Here is a 15361-nt window from a genome sequence, read left to right as displayed (position 1 = left end):
TAGCTTGAAATGTTATACCTTGATTCTAACTACCATTAAAAGGTAGGGAGGAGGTATATAATAATCTGGGCCTGTGATTTCATTCATCCTGGGAATTCCTCCAGCACTTTGGACAATCGTAATTTTGTGGATTTGGAGAGCTGTCTGCAGGAGTGAGAGATTAAATGATTTGCCAATGGCCATACAACTAATCTGTATCATTGGAAACAAGTTCTCCATGAGTTCAGCTCTTCAGGTCTTCTGTATTTATCGAAATCCAAGGCTCTATCCACTAGGCCATAATGCCTGGTTAGGGTGTCCCATTGTCAGTCAGTAAACATTTAAGTGCCTTTTATGAGCCAGACACTCTGCTTTGGGGATGTAATATGAAAAAGAAAGACAATCCCTGTTCCCTAGGAGCTTACATTCTAATGGGGGAAGACTGAAGACAAAAGGAAATTGGTGGGAGGCATAATGGAATCCAGTCCAAAGGAGTGCATCTGGTGGGAAATGAAGAGCTGGCTGGCTTGGAAGCCATTTTAAAATGGAGGCTTTGAGGAGAATTTTTTGCCTTAGCTTCTAGCCCTCTATCAGAGGGGCTACTACTAAGGGTACTGATGGGGTATGAGTACCAAAGCTGATGAAATCTCACAGGTTGTTGAGTTTCTTGGTACTGAGGCTTCCTGGGGCCATGATCGAGTTTAATCCAAAAGGGTGCTGCTGGTGGGAAGTTGTAATACTATAATGGCATTATCAACATTAAATTAATTGAGCCTTCATCTTAGCTGGTAGAAATTTTAAGAGTGTGAAATTCATTCATATTTAGTCATTTCAAACACATCATTTCCTGGTATGAGGAATAGAGAAGACCTGCTTATTAGCTGTGTGACCTTGGCAAGTCACTTCACCTCAAACTGTGTTTGAGTTTCCTCATCTGTAAAATGGGGACAATTATAGTACCTACCTCCTAGGGTGGTTGTGAGGATAAAATAAAATAATATTTGCAAAGTGCTTAGCAGACCTTAAAACACTAAGTAAATGCTTACTATTATTGTTATTATCAGTTTAAACAAATGATTGCATTGAGTAGGGAAGTTTGAATGGAGGCCTAATTCATGTATTTGTTAATAATTCTTCCCTTTTATGATGACCCTTACCAGTTTTTTCTCTGAGAACATATACATGAAACACGGGCCTTGAGTATATGTATTTTAGAGGAAGTAAGTAATGGTGAGTCTATAATTTGCATAATTGAATGAGATCAGGGAGAATAGCTGGGACAATTCCATGATCTCACTGGGTTAAAGGAAGCTGATTCCTCCTGTGGTTGGTCTAGGAAGCCTTTCATGAAAGATTTAGAATGTAGGAAATTGTTTAAATAATAATAAAAGCTGACATTTATGTAGTGGTTTAAAGTTTCCAAAGAGTACTTTACCCATATTACCTTATTTGATCCTCTCAACAACTTTATGAGGTAGGAGCTGTTGCTGTGCCATTTTCTGGATGAAGAAACAGAGAGAGAGAGAGAAGTTAAATTAGTTGCCCAGTGTCACACAACTACTTAGTGTCCATAACAGGATTTGAAGTTAGGTATTTCTGACTGTATGTCCAACAGTCTATCCATTATATCATCTAGCTGCCTATTACCTAAATGATACCCAAGAAAGGTCTGTATGAAACAAGCATAATATCCAAGTATAATATATGAATGTACAAAGGATTGGTGATATCCTCAAGTAAAGGAAATGTAGGTCTGGATCCTTCTTTCATCCAAGCAGATCAAACTCACACTGTCACTTAGTGACCAGGTCCTAGGGAGTTGCCTGAGGCTCATGGACAAGTGACTTTCTCAGGGTAGAGCCAGTAGGGCAGGATTTGAACCCATTTCTTACCAGCCAGGCATCTATCACTACACCCGGTTGCATCTATATCTAATGATGTCTCTTAGTTAAATGTAGACATTTGAAGAGGCTATATGAATGCCAAACAAGTCATTTAAATATTCTCTCTTTTATTGGGACTTAACTTGATGATTTATGCAAACTGATTTCTGAACAGAATTTGCCCTTTTTCTGGGTAAAAGGAAAATTATATTAGGTTAAGGAACTGAAGTGGGTCCAGCTAAGTTAAGATAGAAAAATAAAATCTGTGCCTTGGAATACATTCTTTTTATTTTTTTAAAGCTTTTCAATGAAGTCCAGGAATCTGTCTACTTTTTAAGATGACTAGGATTTATCACATTTCATAATGTTATTGTTACATTCTAGGAGTATCTCTTTTTGATAGCTCTTGCACCTTGACCTTACAAATGTCAAGCAATAATTTTAAACAAAGAGCTAAATGAACCCCCTATTCATTGTTGAGCAGTTCATTTACTTTCCAGGGGAGAAAACAGACAACGAAAAATCTGCTTTCTTTATCATTCTTGACATTCACTGATCTTTCCTTGGGATCACCTTGAGATGTGACATCAATCCAAAGCAATAAGGAAGGGTCAATGAAAAGCTAAGACATTCTCAAGAATCCATTATAACATGCCTCAAAGGAATTCTTATCAATGCTGAAGCATTTCAAAGTGTACACAAATTCCAAAGTAAACTGTTTCATGAAACTGAAACACTAGGTGTCTGCTGAGTCTTCTAACATGGAATTGACTGAGTTATTAGGTCTCTCTTCGACCCTCTACCACCCTATCAGTCATTTCTCTGAAATTGTTAGGTTCACATATATTACTATGCTACTATAAAACCCTATTAAGGCTCTGAACCATTAGTCTTATTATAAATAGTACAGTCAAGCTTTTAAAGTATAAAGACTTAGGTGAATTATTCTTATTGCTAAAAACTCATATATACATATTTTAAATGATATTATCTTTTCCCCCAATTATGTTAAAATGTTTTTAACCTTTTTTAAAAAAACTTTTGAATTCCAAACTCTATCCTTCTCTCCCTCCCTACCCTCCACTCTCCCTGAGGTTTACCATACCATGTTCAATCATGTAAAACATTTACATAAAAACACATGTATATACATATTTAAATATATGTATATATGCACACATATACATATAGGTGTGTATATATGTGTGTGTGTGTGTATATATATATACATATGTGTGTATATATATATAGATATATATATATATATATATATCTGTGGAAAAGGAAATGGAAAACCACTCAGTAGCCTTGCCAAGAACACCCCAAATGGGGCCATGAAGAGTAGGACACAATTGAAACGACTGAACATATACATGTATATATAACATATATTATACATATATATATATTTATATATATGAATTAGATCATAGATTTAGAACTGGAAGGATCCTTAAAGGCCACCAAGTCCCACACCCTCATTTTACAGATGAGGAAACCAAGACACAGGGAGATTAAGAGATTTGCCTAGGGTCTTGCAATATCCGAGATTATAATTGACCCTGGCTCTTCCTGATTCCAAGTCCAGTGCTCTATCCATTAAACAATGTAACCTCTCATTTCATGGATCAACCTAACATAGATTGCTACTTGTTTTGGTGGATCCTAAATACAGAATTTATGGAAGACAGCATGGTACCATGCATAGAATATTGGAATTAGAATGTGGAGGACCTGAGTTAGAAACTCATTTCAGACTACTCCTATGAGATCTTGGTTCTCTTAATTTCTCTAAGCCTCAGTTTTCCCATGCGTAAAATGGGGATAATAATAGCACCTGCTTCACAGAATTATTATGGAGATCATGTTAGATAATGCATATGAAGACTTTAAAGCCTATATAAGTATGAGTTATTTCAAGTAGAATGATAAGCTTCTTAAGGTCAGGGACTTAAAAAAAATTCCCCTTTGTATGTCTTTTGCCTAGCACAGTCCCTGGTGCATAAAAAGTCCTTAATACATGCTTACTGAATTGAATGGAAAGACAGGCAGAAATCACATAGAGTAAGGGCAGAATCGCTGAATTTGGCAGCATGTTAACTATGTGACTTTGGGAAAATTACTTCACTTTTGAAGCTCAGTTGTCTCACCTATAAAATAAGGATAATAAAATGTGGATTACCTGTCAACAAGGGTTGTTCTGGGGAAAGTACTTTCTAAACTATGAAACATTATACAAATGTGATTTAGTGGTATATATTATTATTATTATTAGTGTGAGAAAATGGAATGGGCATAACTGATAGAGGAGTACTCATATCAGTGAAATAAAAGATTTATCAGATTATTGAAATGTGTAGGTGGTGCAGCAGAAAGAGTGCCAGGCTTGGAGTCAGGAAGACCTGAGTTCAAATCCAGCCCCAGACACTTACTAGTTGTATGACCCTGGATAAGTTACCTAACCCTCTTTGCTTCAGTTTCCTCATCTATAAAATGAGCTGGAAAAGGAAATGGCAAACCATTCCAGTAGCCTTGCCAAGAAAACCCCAAATGGGGCCATGAAGAGTAGGACACAATTGAAATGACTAAACACCAGAATTTTGTAGTATGAAAAGGTTGACCTCTTATCAACACCCTGAGATAGTTTCTACAAATAATACCTTCATTTTAGAGGTGAATAAACTGAGGCTTTGAGAGATCATGATATCTTAGTTTAAGAATTGGACGGGGCCTCAAAGGCCGTTTAGTCCAACCTTCTCATTTTATAAATGAGGAAACTGAGGCCCAAGGAGGTTATATGACATGTCCAAGGTCCTTCAGGTAATAAGCACCAGCAGCAAGATTTGAATTCGGCTCTTCTGACTCCATTGCCAGTGGAGGCATTGGAAAATGCCTTTGTACCACACTGCTTTAGATTAAATGACCTGCCCAAGATCACCTGGGCTAAATCTAAATTTAGATTTATGCTAGGAAATCTAGATTTCCTAGCATATCCATATCCCTTTACCACACTATCAGTCATTTCTCTGAAAGTGTTAGCCTCACATATATTACTTAGCTACGGTAGAACCCTGTAAAAGGCTCTGAGACCTTAATTAATATCCTTTCAATCTTTTAACAAATAGTACATTCAAGTTGTTAAAGTACATGAGTTTACATGGATTATTCTTACTATTAAGTCATTATGTATATGTATTTACATATATATGTGTGTGTATATATATGTATCTATATATGTATATGCATTGTGTAATAGGATCATAGCTTTAGAACTGGAGGAATCTTTAGAGGCCTTCATTTAACAGATGAGGAAACTGAGGCAGAGAGTGTACTTCCCACTAAATACATAAATTTTTTAAATCTAGAATTTCTGTTTATAAACCCCAGAACAATATGATTCCCCAAAGAACATCATGTGTTCAACCAACACAAATCAGTTGGACTCTATTGGCTTACCTGATTCCAAAATACTGTCATTAATGGGAGAGAAAAACAGAAAGGCCCATTCTCATAATAACATACTTTTGTTTCATCATCAACATCATTACCATCTTCATCCGTCTTGTTTACATAGCACTTTCAAGTTTATAAAGCATTTTCCTCACAGTAGGCCCCTCGGTGAGTAGTGTGAGTGTTATTATCCCTCCCATTTTACAGATGAAGAAACTGAGAATCAGAAAGGATAAAATGACTTGCTCAGAGTCACAACTGGCAAGTGTTAGAACTGGCCTCCAAGATGTAAATGTGTAAGCTACTTAGAGTGTTTCACTCTGAGTATGTAAAGCAGGATCATTGAAATTAGCCGGTAATTCAGGGACCTGACTTTTAGCCGGTAGGTTCAATTTTATCCATTAAACCTTTAACTTGAACTACTTAAGTATCTTCCCACCCCAAAACCCTTCCCCTGCCTTTCTGCTGCCTATTTGAGGCATCATTGAGGAGTGCGACATCCAAAAGGCAAACAGCGGAGATGAGGAAGAGGAGGAACAAAGAGCCTAGATAGTAAAAGACTCAGTTTCTTACATTTCTCTTAATTCTTAGTGCCACTCTCTGCCCAACTTTGTTAATGTATCTATCCGCAAACCTGCTCTGATGACTTCAGAGTTTTCCCAGAACCATCTCTGAAAGCCAGGCTGAGGGCAAAGGATTTCCTGAGCTAATTAGATGCCAGCCAGCTGCCCACTGTAACAGAGCTATTTAATGGAAAGTTTAATTAATACTGCCCTTGATTGTTTTTTAGAAAGATTGCTGCCCAGGGCTCTGAGCAAAAGGAAGGTTTGAAAACCTTGCCTTCTTCTGACATCTGGTGAGACTGGGCGTGACTCATTCCTGTTAGATGACTGAATCTCTTCCCTTCTCAGCTCCTCTGAGGAGGAGGCACCTGCAGAACAGTCCTGGTACCCAGGTGTGTGTTCTGCTGACTGTCACCTTGCAAAGGCTCCCTGAGTTGGAGTCTGCTGAGTAAGGTCCTGTTTTTTTTTCTTTTTTCCCCCTAAACATCACCCTCCAATTGCAATGAATCTCCTGGAAAGGGGTGTGAAGTCAGCCTGCCACTAGCTATCTGGTGCTAAAGACTGAAAGCCATTTAAGAAGATCATCAAGTCAAAATTGGCTCTCCTTTTTGTGGTCCACCAGGAGTTTCAAATGGTAGTTATTAATCCTCAGGTTCCCTCCTTGCTCATAGAAAACCAGTACATCAGAACCTCATGTGCTTTGGGGAGACAGTTATTAAAAATACATTAATAACCTATAGTGGGTGCAGCATATGCCTTTTCAAAAGGTTTGTAGTTTGCCTCTCCGTGGTGAAGATGCGGGACTTCTCTAACCTCATTACAAAACAATCAGACAGTTTAATTAATCTGGATATAGCTTTCTTAACAATAACTGCCTCCAAAATGAGGCACCCTGTGTATCTCCATTAGGTGAAGGATTGTTTCGATGTGCTGATTACCTATTCCTATGTTACTTTTCCCTGGGGATCATAGTGTTAATTACCTACCTAAGGCTGGACCACCGGTCAGGTTTACTTTATCGGGTCACAAATATCAGCAGTGATCTCAGCAGTGTCTAAAATATCCTAGCCCTCAAAACATACAAGAGCCAACAAATCCCTTGGAACAGCAGGATTTGAGTAATAAGCAAGTGCAGCACATATGGGCAGAGAATGAACTGGCACCAGTCTTCATTTGAGAGTCTCTCAGGTATTGCTTTGCAGATGGGTGGATGAATTTGGAGAGCAGGGCTGTGAGGAATGAAGGTCACATATAGGACTTCTGGTTACAGTCTATCTTACTTTCCTGGTTAAGTCCCATGTTCCATAGGCAGCACAGATGCTTACCACAAGCCCCATTTCCTCATGAGTTAAGATTTTTTTCCAGTCTCTAGTTTCAATTTTATTTAACTTGGAAACCTTTTGTGCCCTTAGTTACCAAATGGCATTCCAGGTTACCAACTTTTTTTGAGACTGAGAATAGTTCACAAGTTCATAGCATTTTGTGGTTTACAAATTGAGCTCCACATAACATCTTTGGGAGATAATGTAGTTATTATGCCCCCTTAAAAGATGGGAAAATGGATTCTCTCTTCTCTTTCATCCATTCTTGTTCATTAATATTCCAAAGTTTCTCCTTTATTCTGAAGCCCCCAAGTTCACCCCTGCCTCCTCATAGCAAAAGACCTTGCCTTCTATTTAAGAATATTAAAGCAATCCGTGACGAACTCCTTCATATTTCAGAACATCTTCGTGTCTTTGGCTTCAGTCTCAGATGATAGGCTACTCCTTTCCCTTGTGCCCTCGAAGTCATCCCCTCCATTTCCCCCAGGAGTCTGCCCCATTGACCATTCACATCCTATTTCTCTTACATACTCACACCTGTCTTAAATCTCTTTGTCTCTACTGGTTCCTTCTCTGTGTCGCAAAAATCTAGTAGAATGTAATCTTCTTGAGGGTAGAGTCTTTCATTTTTGTCTTGGTAAATATAGAGCTTGGCACATAATAGGAGCTTAATAAATGTTTGTTTAATTGAATCCCCCAAATCCAAAACCCTTTCTCTGATCCTTCTGTCCTCTCTATCTGCCTTTCTTCCCCAGTCATCTATGTAATCCTTTACGCAGGGCAATCTGGATTTCTGACCCCACTACTCTACTGCAGCTATTCTCTCCCAGGTTTCCAGGTACCTTCTTCATTGTTTAAACTGATCTTTTTTTTTTCAAATGTTAGGCTCTTTATCCTTTTTTTTCCACTTCTGGATACTTTTCTCTCCTCCCTTGATTTCTGTGACCTTGCTTTCTTTCTTAATCTTCACTGTTTCATTGTTCTCTGCCAGCTTTTCCTAAGTGTATTTCTCCTTCACCCTTCTCTTTTACGTTCTATTTTTTTTCTCTCTCTCTCCCTCCCTCCCTTTCCCTCTGTCCCTCCCTCTCTCTCCCTCTCTCTCTCCCTTTCTCTCTCCCTCCCTCCTCCCTCCCTCTCCTTCTCTCCCTCTCCTTCTCTCCCTCTCCCCCTCTCTCTCTCCCCCGTCCCCCTCTCCCTCCCTCCCTCTCCCTCTCCTTTTCTCCTTCTCCCTCTCCCTCCTTTCCTTCCTGTCTCCCTCTCCCTTTCCCTCTACCTCACTCTTTCTCTTTTTCCTTTAGTGAAGTGATCTCATCTACTACCATGGTTTCACTTATCATCTCTTTGCAGTTAGCTCTTAAATCTGTAGATCAACCAGTCTCTTCCTAAGTCTCCAGCTCTAAATCTTCAATAACTTACTGCCTGTCAATACTGGAATGCCCTTACTGGTATTTCAAGCATTGCATGTCTAAAATGGAACTCCTCATTTTTTCCCCCTAACTTGCCCCTTCTTCCTCATTTTTCCTTTCTCTGTTGTTGACACACCAATAGAGGCTAGATTCTGAAAAGGGAGCTTTGGCCTTTTCTGGAACCAGACCAGGCCTTCACACTTTAACCATCTCTGTGCCATGACACACCTGCCATTTTTCAGACCTCTTTATATGTTGTCTTTTTTCATTAGATTGTAAACTCCTCAAGGGCAGGAACTTTCTTGTTTGCTTGTATTCATATCTCGAGCACTTAGCACAGTACCTTGTACATAGTAAGTGCTTAATAAATGCCTTTTCTTTATCTTTTCAGTTGTTCAGACTTGAAACCTTAGAATTACTTTTGACCCTTACTTCTCTCATACCCCACTTCCATTCAGTTGCCAAGTGCTGTTTCTCGTTTCTACTTCCCTAGTATTTCTCTCTCTCTCTCTCTCTCTCTCTCTCTCTCTCTCTCTCTCTTTTAGGCAATTGGAGTTAAGTGACTTGCCCAGGGTCACACAACTAGTAAGTGTCAAGTGTTTGGTTTGTCCTCCTGACTTCAGGGCCGGTGCTCTATCTGCTGTTGCCCCCTTCTTGTATCACCTCCCTCTCTCCATTCACTCTAGATCAGGCTGTCATCACCTCTCACCTGACAATCGTAAGGCCTTTGAACTTCCACTTTCTCCCTTCTTCAGGCCACCCTTCATACAGCTGCCAAAGTAAAATTCTCAAAACCTAGGTTTGACCCTTGCTCAAAAACCTTTTATGTGACTAGGCACATGGGCACTTAATAAATGCTTGTTGATTGACATTTTAAAATTCCTTACTCCCTACTGTACAAAATGCATACTCCTTAAACTACCATTTAAGGTCCTTTATAGTCTGGCTGTAACCTAAATTTCCAACCTAATTTTACACATTGGACATCTCAGTCAAACATGACTAACTGGTTGTTCCACAACCCTATCCTGCATTCCCCCATCTCTGCACATTCACCCAGGTCATCCCCTGTGAATGGAAACATGCTTCCTTTTTGTCCTAGCCTGGTTAAATTATTCTATTTGTGGTCTTACTCAGGTACCACTTCCTCTCGGAAGCCTTCTCTGATTTCCCCTAGCTGAAAGTGATCTCTCCTCTCACAATTGTCCTAGATTACTTTGTCAGGATATGTCTCACCCTGTTGCACTCTACACTCTATATTGTACTTATTGGTGGACGAGTCCCATTGCCCCTAGTAAAGCCCTTGATGACTGATATTGTATTGATCTTCATTGCTTTCCTCCTACCTCCTATTACCTTGTACTTAGTGCCCATTTAATGTATGTTTGTTGAATGAATGAAAGTTGTTGGATGAATTATTCCCAAATCTGTCCCATGTTTTCTGTTCCCCTGCTGTCAGCCTCACTCCAAATGTTTTTTTTTTTGCAACAATCCATCCTATATATCAAAGCCAGATTAATCTTTTTTCCGCCTTGGCTAGGCAGTGGGGTTAAGTGACTTACTAGCTGTGTTAAATACTTTAGTATAATAGTGGTGATCCAGCTGTTAGATAGCATAAATTTGTCTAGTAAGTGTCAAGTGTCTGAGGCCGGATTTGAACTCAGATCCTCTTGACTCCATGGCCAGTGCTCTATCCACTGCACTACCTAGCTGCCAGATTAATCTTGAAAAATAGCTAGGAGGTGCAGTGCATAGAGTGCTGGGCCTGGAATCAGAAAACGAGTTCAAATCCAGCCTCCGACACTACTAGCTGGATGACCTTGGGCAAATCAGTTCCCCTCTGTCTGCTTTGTTTCCCCAAATATAAAATAGGGATAATAATAATAGCCTATGTCTCCCAGGATTGTTGTGAGGCTCATATGAGATGATATTTGTAAATAACTTGATAGGATGCCTGGGTAGCTAGAACAGAGTACTGGGCCTGGAGTTAGGAAGACTTGTCTTCCTGAGTTCAAATCTGGTCTCAGACACTTTATAGCTGTGTGACCCTGGGCAAGTCACTTCACCCTGTTTGCCTCGGTTTTTCCATCTGTCAAATGAGGTAGAGAAGGAAATGGCAAACCACTCCAGTATCTTTGCCAAGAAAACCCCAAATGGAGTCATGATGCTACCAGTTTGACTGTTTGATTAGCTCAGTGCCTCCGATGCTAGTTATGACTCTTGGGGGTTAGTGGCCCTGGGAGCACACTTAGGAAGCATGATTCCGAAAGGCAGTACCGTGATAAATCTGAATCACTGTTGCATTGCTCTCAATTCTGCTCCATGCTGGGCAGGGCAGGGGTCAGTGGCAGCATTAGGATAACCTGGCCCAGCACTTAGCACCTCACCAACAACACCGAAGAGACTGAACATTCACACTGAGAGTGCTACAATCCTCCATGCCTCCTAGCATCTCAGTCCCTTCCTCTGCACTCTCTCTTCTTCCACTTCTCCCTATACCAGAGAACACCCTTTCTGATCATCCACTCTACACCCCAAAAATGACCAGTCTCCTTTTTTCCTCCAAGCCACTCATCAAAAGCCCCCCTTGGTCTTGCACCTCTAAATGCCTTTGCAAAAATGCAAGTTGGACTCCTTGTCAGCTGTTCCTACAGAAGCTAGATCTGCAGAGGGAACTTCCCACAGGGGAGAATGGCCACACCTGGGCTGCCTCCCAGACCTGCAGCATCTGCCTCTCTCATCACTCACCCCTAGAGTCATGGTAAGATCAGAATTCAGGTTCCACCTTTGCCGTTTGTTACTTGTGACACCTTGGGCAAGTACCTCTCTGAACTCAACTTTGCTCATCTGTAAACTGGGTGCTAATACATGCATTTGTCTTAGCTCACACAGTTCTCATGAGATCATATAAGATACAGAATGGAACAAGGTTCTGTACAGATGGGAGGTGACGAGTGATGCCTCTTGCCATTCTTACTAGGAGAAACCCTTCTCCTTTGGCCAGTCCGATCTCATTGTCTCCTTATGCCACATGCTCACTCCCAATGTTGCAGGATTTTGCTGGTTTGTTCTCCTTGCCCAGAATACTTTTTCCTCCTACTCCCTGTGTATTCTAATTCTGCCTACCCTTTGCAGGGTGTTCAGGGCTCATTACCTCTTACCATTACAATGAATAGCCTCCTAATTGGACTCCCTGCTTCCAGTCTCTTCCTTTCTCCAATTCTTCATCTACAAAGCTGCCATATTAATCTTCCAAAGGCTGACCACATCATTCACTTTCTCAAAAGCTTTTACTGGCTCCCTGTGGCTTCAAGGATAAAATATGAAACTTCCTAGCCTAGCATTTAAAACTCTCCATGATCTGGTTCCTATCTTTCTTTCCAAACTTATTTCAAAATTCTCTTTTTCATGCATTCCACATTCCACACGTGAACGTGAATGTGAATGTGAGCAACCTGCTGTTTCCCCCCGTTAAATGTCCCATCTCCTGCCTTTATTTCACATGAAGGTACTTTATATATTGGCACATGTTGTCTTCCCTTCCTGGAAGGTGTGCTTTCCTCTTGTCTGCCTCTAAAAATCTTTATTTTCCTTTGATGGTCAGCCTGGTATGCTCTGCCTCCCTCCCCACCCCCAGTTGTTAATATTCTTTCTTTCCTCAAATCATTTTGCATTAAATATCTGTATACATATGGCGTCCACTCCCATGCCCAGGGGAATGCAAGTTCCTTGAGAGCAGGTATTATTTTATTTTCATTTCCTGTAGTAGAATCAAGCTCTAGAGTTGGAAGGAACCCTAGAGATCATGTAGGCCAACCCCCTAAATTTTCAGATGAGAAAATGAGATCCAGAGGGCTTTAAGTGACCTGCCCAAAGTCACAGATGTAATGAATGGGTGAGATAGGAGTTGATTGAATATACTTGAATATACTGCCTCTGATTTCTTAATAAATATTAGATTAATTGTATCCTAAGGGTCCAACTCAAGGATAAAGCACCTCCACCAGTTGCTCTACTTCAGTTTTCCTAATTCTCATAAAATGGATTGTCCCTCGTTCTCATTTTGGCCCTTATCACTTACCACCCAGCAGGATCACATTATTTGCATGTCTGTCTGCTGTCTGTCTGTTTTGTCTATGATAAACTATGGGAAATCACAAGCGTCTAATGCTTTTACGTTTCCTAGCAGGTGCTCATTAAAAATTGTTGAAGAAGTATATGCAAGAAAGAAATGCTGTTTTTGTTTTCTTTAGGGGAATATAAGATAATTTGATTTCTTGAAAATGTCACGAATATTAAAAGAGGATCATACCATGTCAGGCAGGTACCAGGAAGAAGTTTTAAGTATTACAGCATTAAATGGTATTACAGGATGAAATAATATATGAACGAATAAATGAAAAGGGTTTTTATTAAATTCTTGCTAAGTTCCAGGTACTACTGTCTTTAGTCCTGGGGGATACTAATGCAGAAAGCACGACAGCCCTTTGCCTCAAAGAGTTTACGTTCTTCTAGGGGAAGACAGAGGGAAGTCGTGACTAGGGAAGGATGTTTTGGTCTAGGAAATCAAATGGCTGGTGCACGAAGTCATAGGACAAGAATACAAGCTATCTGTAAAGAAAGCATGCATTAAAATGTAACAAAAATAAATTAATTTTTTAAAAGAAGGTATGCATTGCCTAGAGTAAGTAGAAAATAAATTGTAAAAGGTAATGAGAATTATGCCAAGATTAAGGAAACATTATGAATGAAGGTGTGAAACTTTTATAACAATGGTGGAGTAAACAGAAAAGGAAGTATGTGTTAATTTGATTAGAATTTAGAAATAGTATTTTTAAAAAGGCAAGAAGACCAGAGATGAGAAGGTTACAAATAGTTAAGATGGAAAAGGACTGGCAGCTTAAATGAGCATTTAGAGCACGATTTAATTAGCCTGTCTCCTGATACAACCAAAGTGAATGTATTCATTTCAGTACCTTCATAAGGTGGTAGGCCATCACCTGAGATACATATGTGAAATGAGGTTCTCAGGACCACACACTCATCAAATTCAGGAGTTCTGGGTTCATTTCCTTAACCTTCCTTTCCACAGTGCCTCTTACATATTCAGGTTGTCTGTTGACCCTTTTCTGATGACTGTGAATATACAACCCCAAGCTTACTGTCCTCTTCTCAAAACAGACAATATTTCGCATTCGGGACCAGGTTTTATATGTGCTGATATTTAGATTTTAATTAGCACAAGCTTAGTGACTATTTTCAGAATGGCTCAGCTTCTAGCCATTAAATGAATTGTGGTTTCTCATAATTTGTTTTTTTTTTTTGTTTGTTTGTTTGTTCAGTCTGTGTAGAGCGTGAGTAAATTGTGCAGTCCCCCAAATAAAGATCAACCTGTCTACCAAGATGCCTGTTCTTAGATTTTTTCCCTTCAGGGAACCAAAATTCCTGCCACCTTGAAATTATTGACACCCCTCAAGGAATATGAAGGGCGATGTAAAAGCTGGGAAAGGGGGGAGAGTTGAAAGAACTTAATTTAGCTCTGCAGATAAATGGACAAAAAAGAGACGGGGGGTACTGGGCAGCAAAAGCTGAATCCTTGTCTCCAGGGGCCCACTGCACAACAGATGCAGGGACATGATAAATTTCATTGCAGCAGGGGAAATAGATCTTGATTCTCTACCCAGAAAGAAATGGGTTTCTCAGCGCTTCCCAGTTAAATAGCTTTGATTGTGTTGTCTGTCATAAAGTTAATGGCATCTGTTGAAGACATCACTATAAAATTTGCAACCTTCAGTTAGTTGAAAATTTTTTGTAGAATTGTAGCAAGTCTGAAAGTCCTCAAGGTAGCCCCAGATTCATCTCCCCTAATGTGTTAGTCCATTCTTTCTGCAGTTGGGTAGTAATTTTTACCCCTTTACAACCAGACACTAGCTTCAAACTGAAGTCTTGCATTGCTTATACCTAATTAGAGTTATAAATTTCATTAAGAAACCAGTAGTGTGGCAAATGTTTGGCTGTTAATAGCGGGACATTTTTTCTTTGGGTCCTTTTGCTTATATCAGAAAAAAAAAAAGATCAGATCTGTTTCAAGTTTTTTTTTTCTCTTTCTTTCGTCCTTTAAAAACAATTAAACTGATTCCATTTCCATCATGTCCTCAGATGGTTCAACCATTCTAATTAAATATGCAGAGAAAGACAGGGCCAAGCTGGAGTACCCCCGAACTTCCTCTCACCAGCTGCCTGCCAAGCTTTGTCAATGATCGGCAGCAGGTCGAGGCTAATATGAGAAAGTAACAAGCCCCCAGAGGAGGTGCCCTCCTTACAAGGAGCCATCACTGCTCCACATCACTTAGGAAAACGACAACTTCCCCATATCCTGATCTAACTGAGAAATGGAATGTGGTTTGGGAGGGTCTTGAATTTTTAAGGCTGCCTAACAATTCATAGTCTGTCTGGTAAAGATTAGAGGAATTTCAGAGAAAAAGCATTGACAAGACTTAATCTTATCCAAACATCAGTGGTTTTCAGAGTTTTTAAATAAAGATACATGCCCTCTTTGAGGTGGGGGCAGGGGAGGCAATTTAAGTGCCTACTATGTGCTAATCACACTGCTAAGAGTTATGTAAATAAAACCTCATTTGATCCTTACAACAACTCTAGCAGGTAGGTGCTATTATTATCCCCATTTTACAGGTGAGGCCACTGAGGGAGACAGAGGTTAAGTGAGTTGCCCAGGAGTCAATCAGCTAGTAGGTGTC

General features: G+C 39.9%; 1 protein-coding gene across 5 annotated transcripts in view; it reads left to right on the top strand.

Moving 5' to 3' along the window:
• Positions 1-15361, top strand: part of MAST4 (microtubule associated serine/threonine kinase family member 4) — a 783557-nt gene that overhangs the window by 673876 nt on the left and 94320 nt on the right. The gene's annotated exons all lie outside the window — the stretch shown is intronic.

Source organism: Vombatus ursinus, unplaced genomic scaffold (assembly GCF_900497805.2).
Source record: "Vombatus ursinus unplaced genomic scaffold, bare-nosed wombat genome assembly UNPS02014772.1, whole genome shotgun sequence".
In the NCBI taxonomy this organism is placed as follows: Eukaryota; Metazoa; Chordata; class Mammalia; order Diprotodontia; family Vombatidae; genus Vombatus; species Vombatus ursinus.
This window is presented reverse-complemented; position numbering and strand designations above follow the sequence as displayed.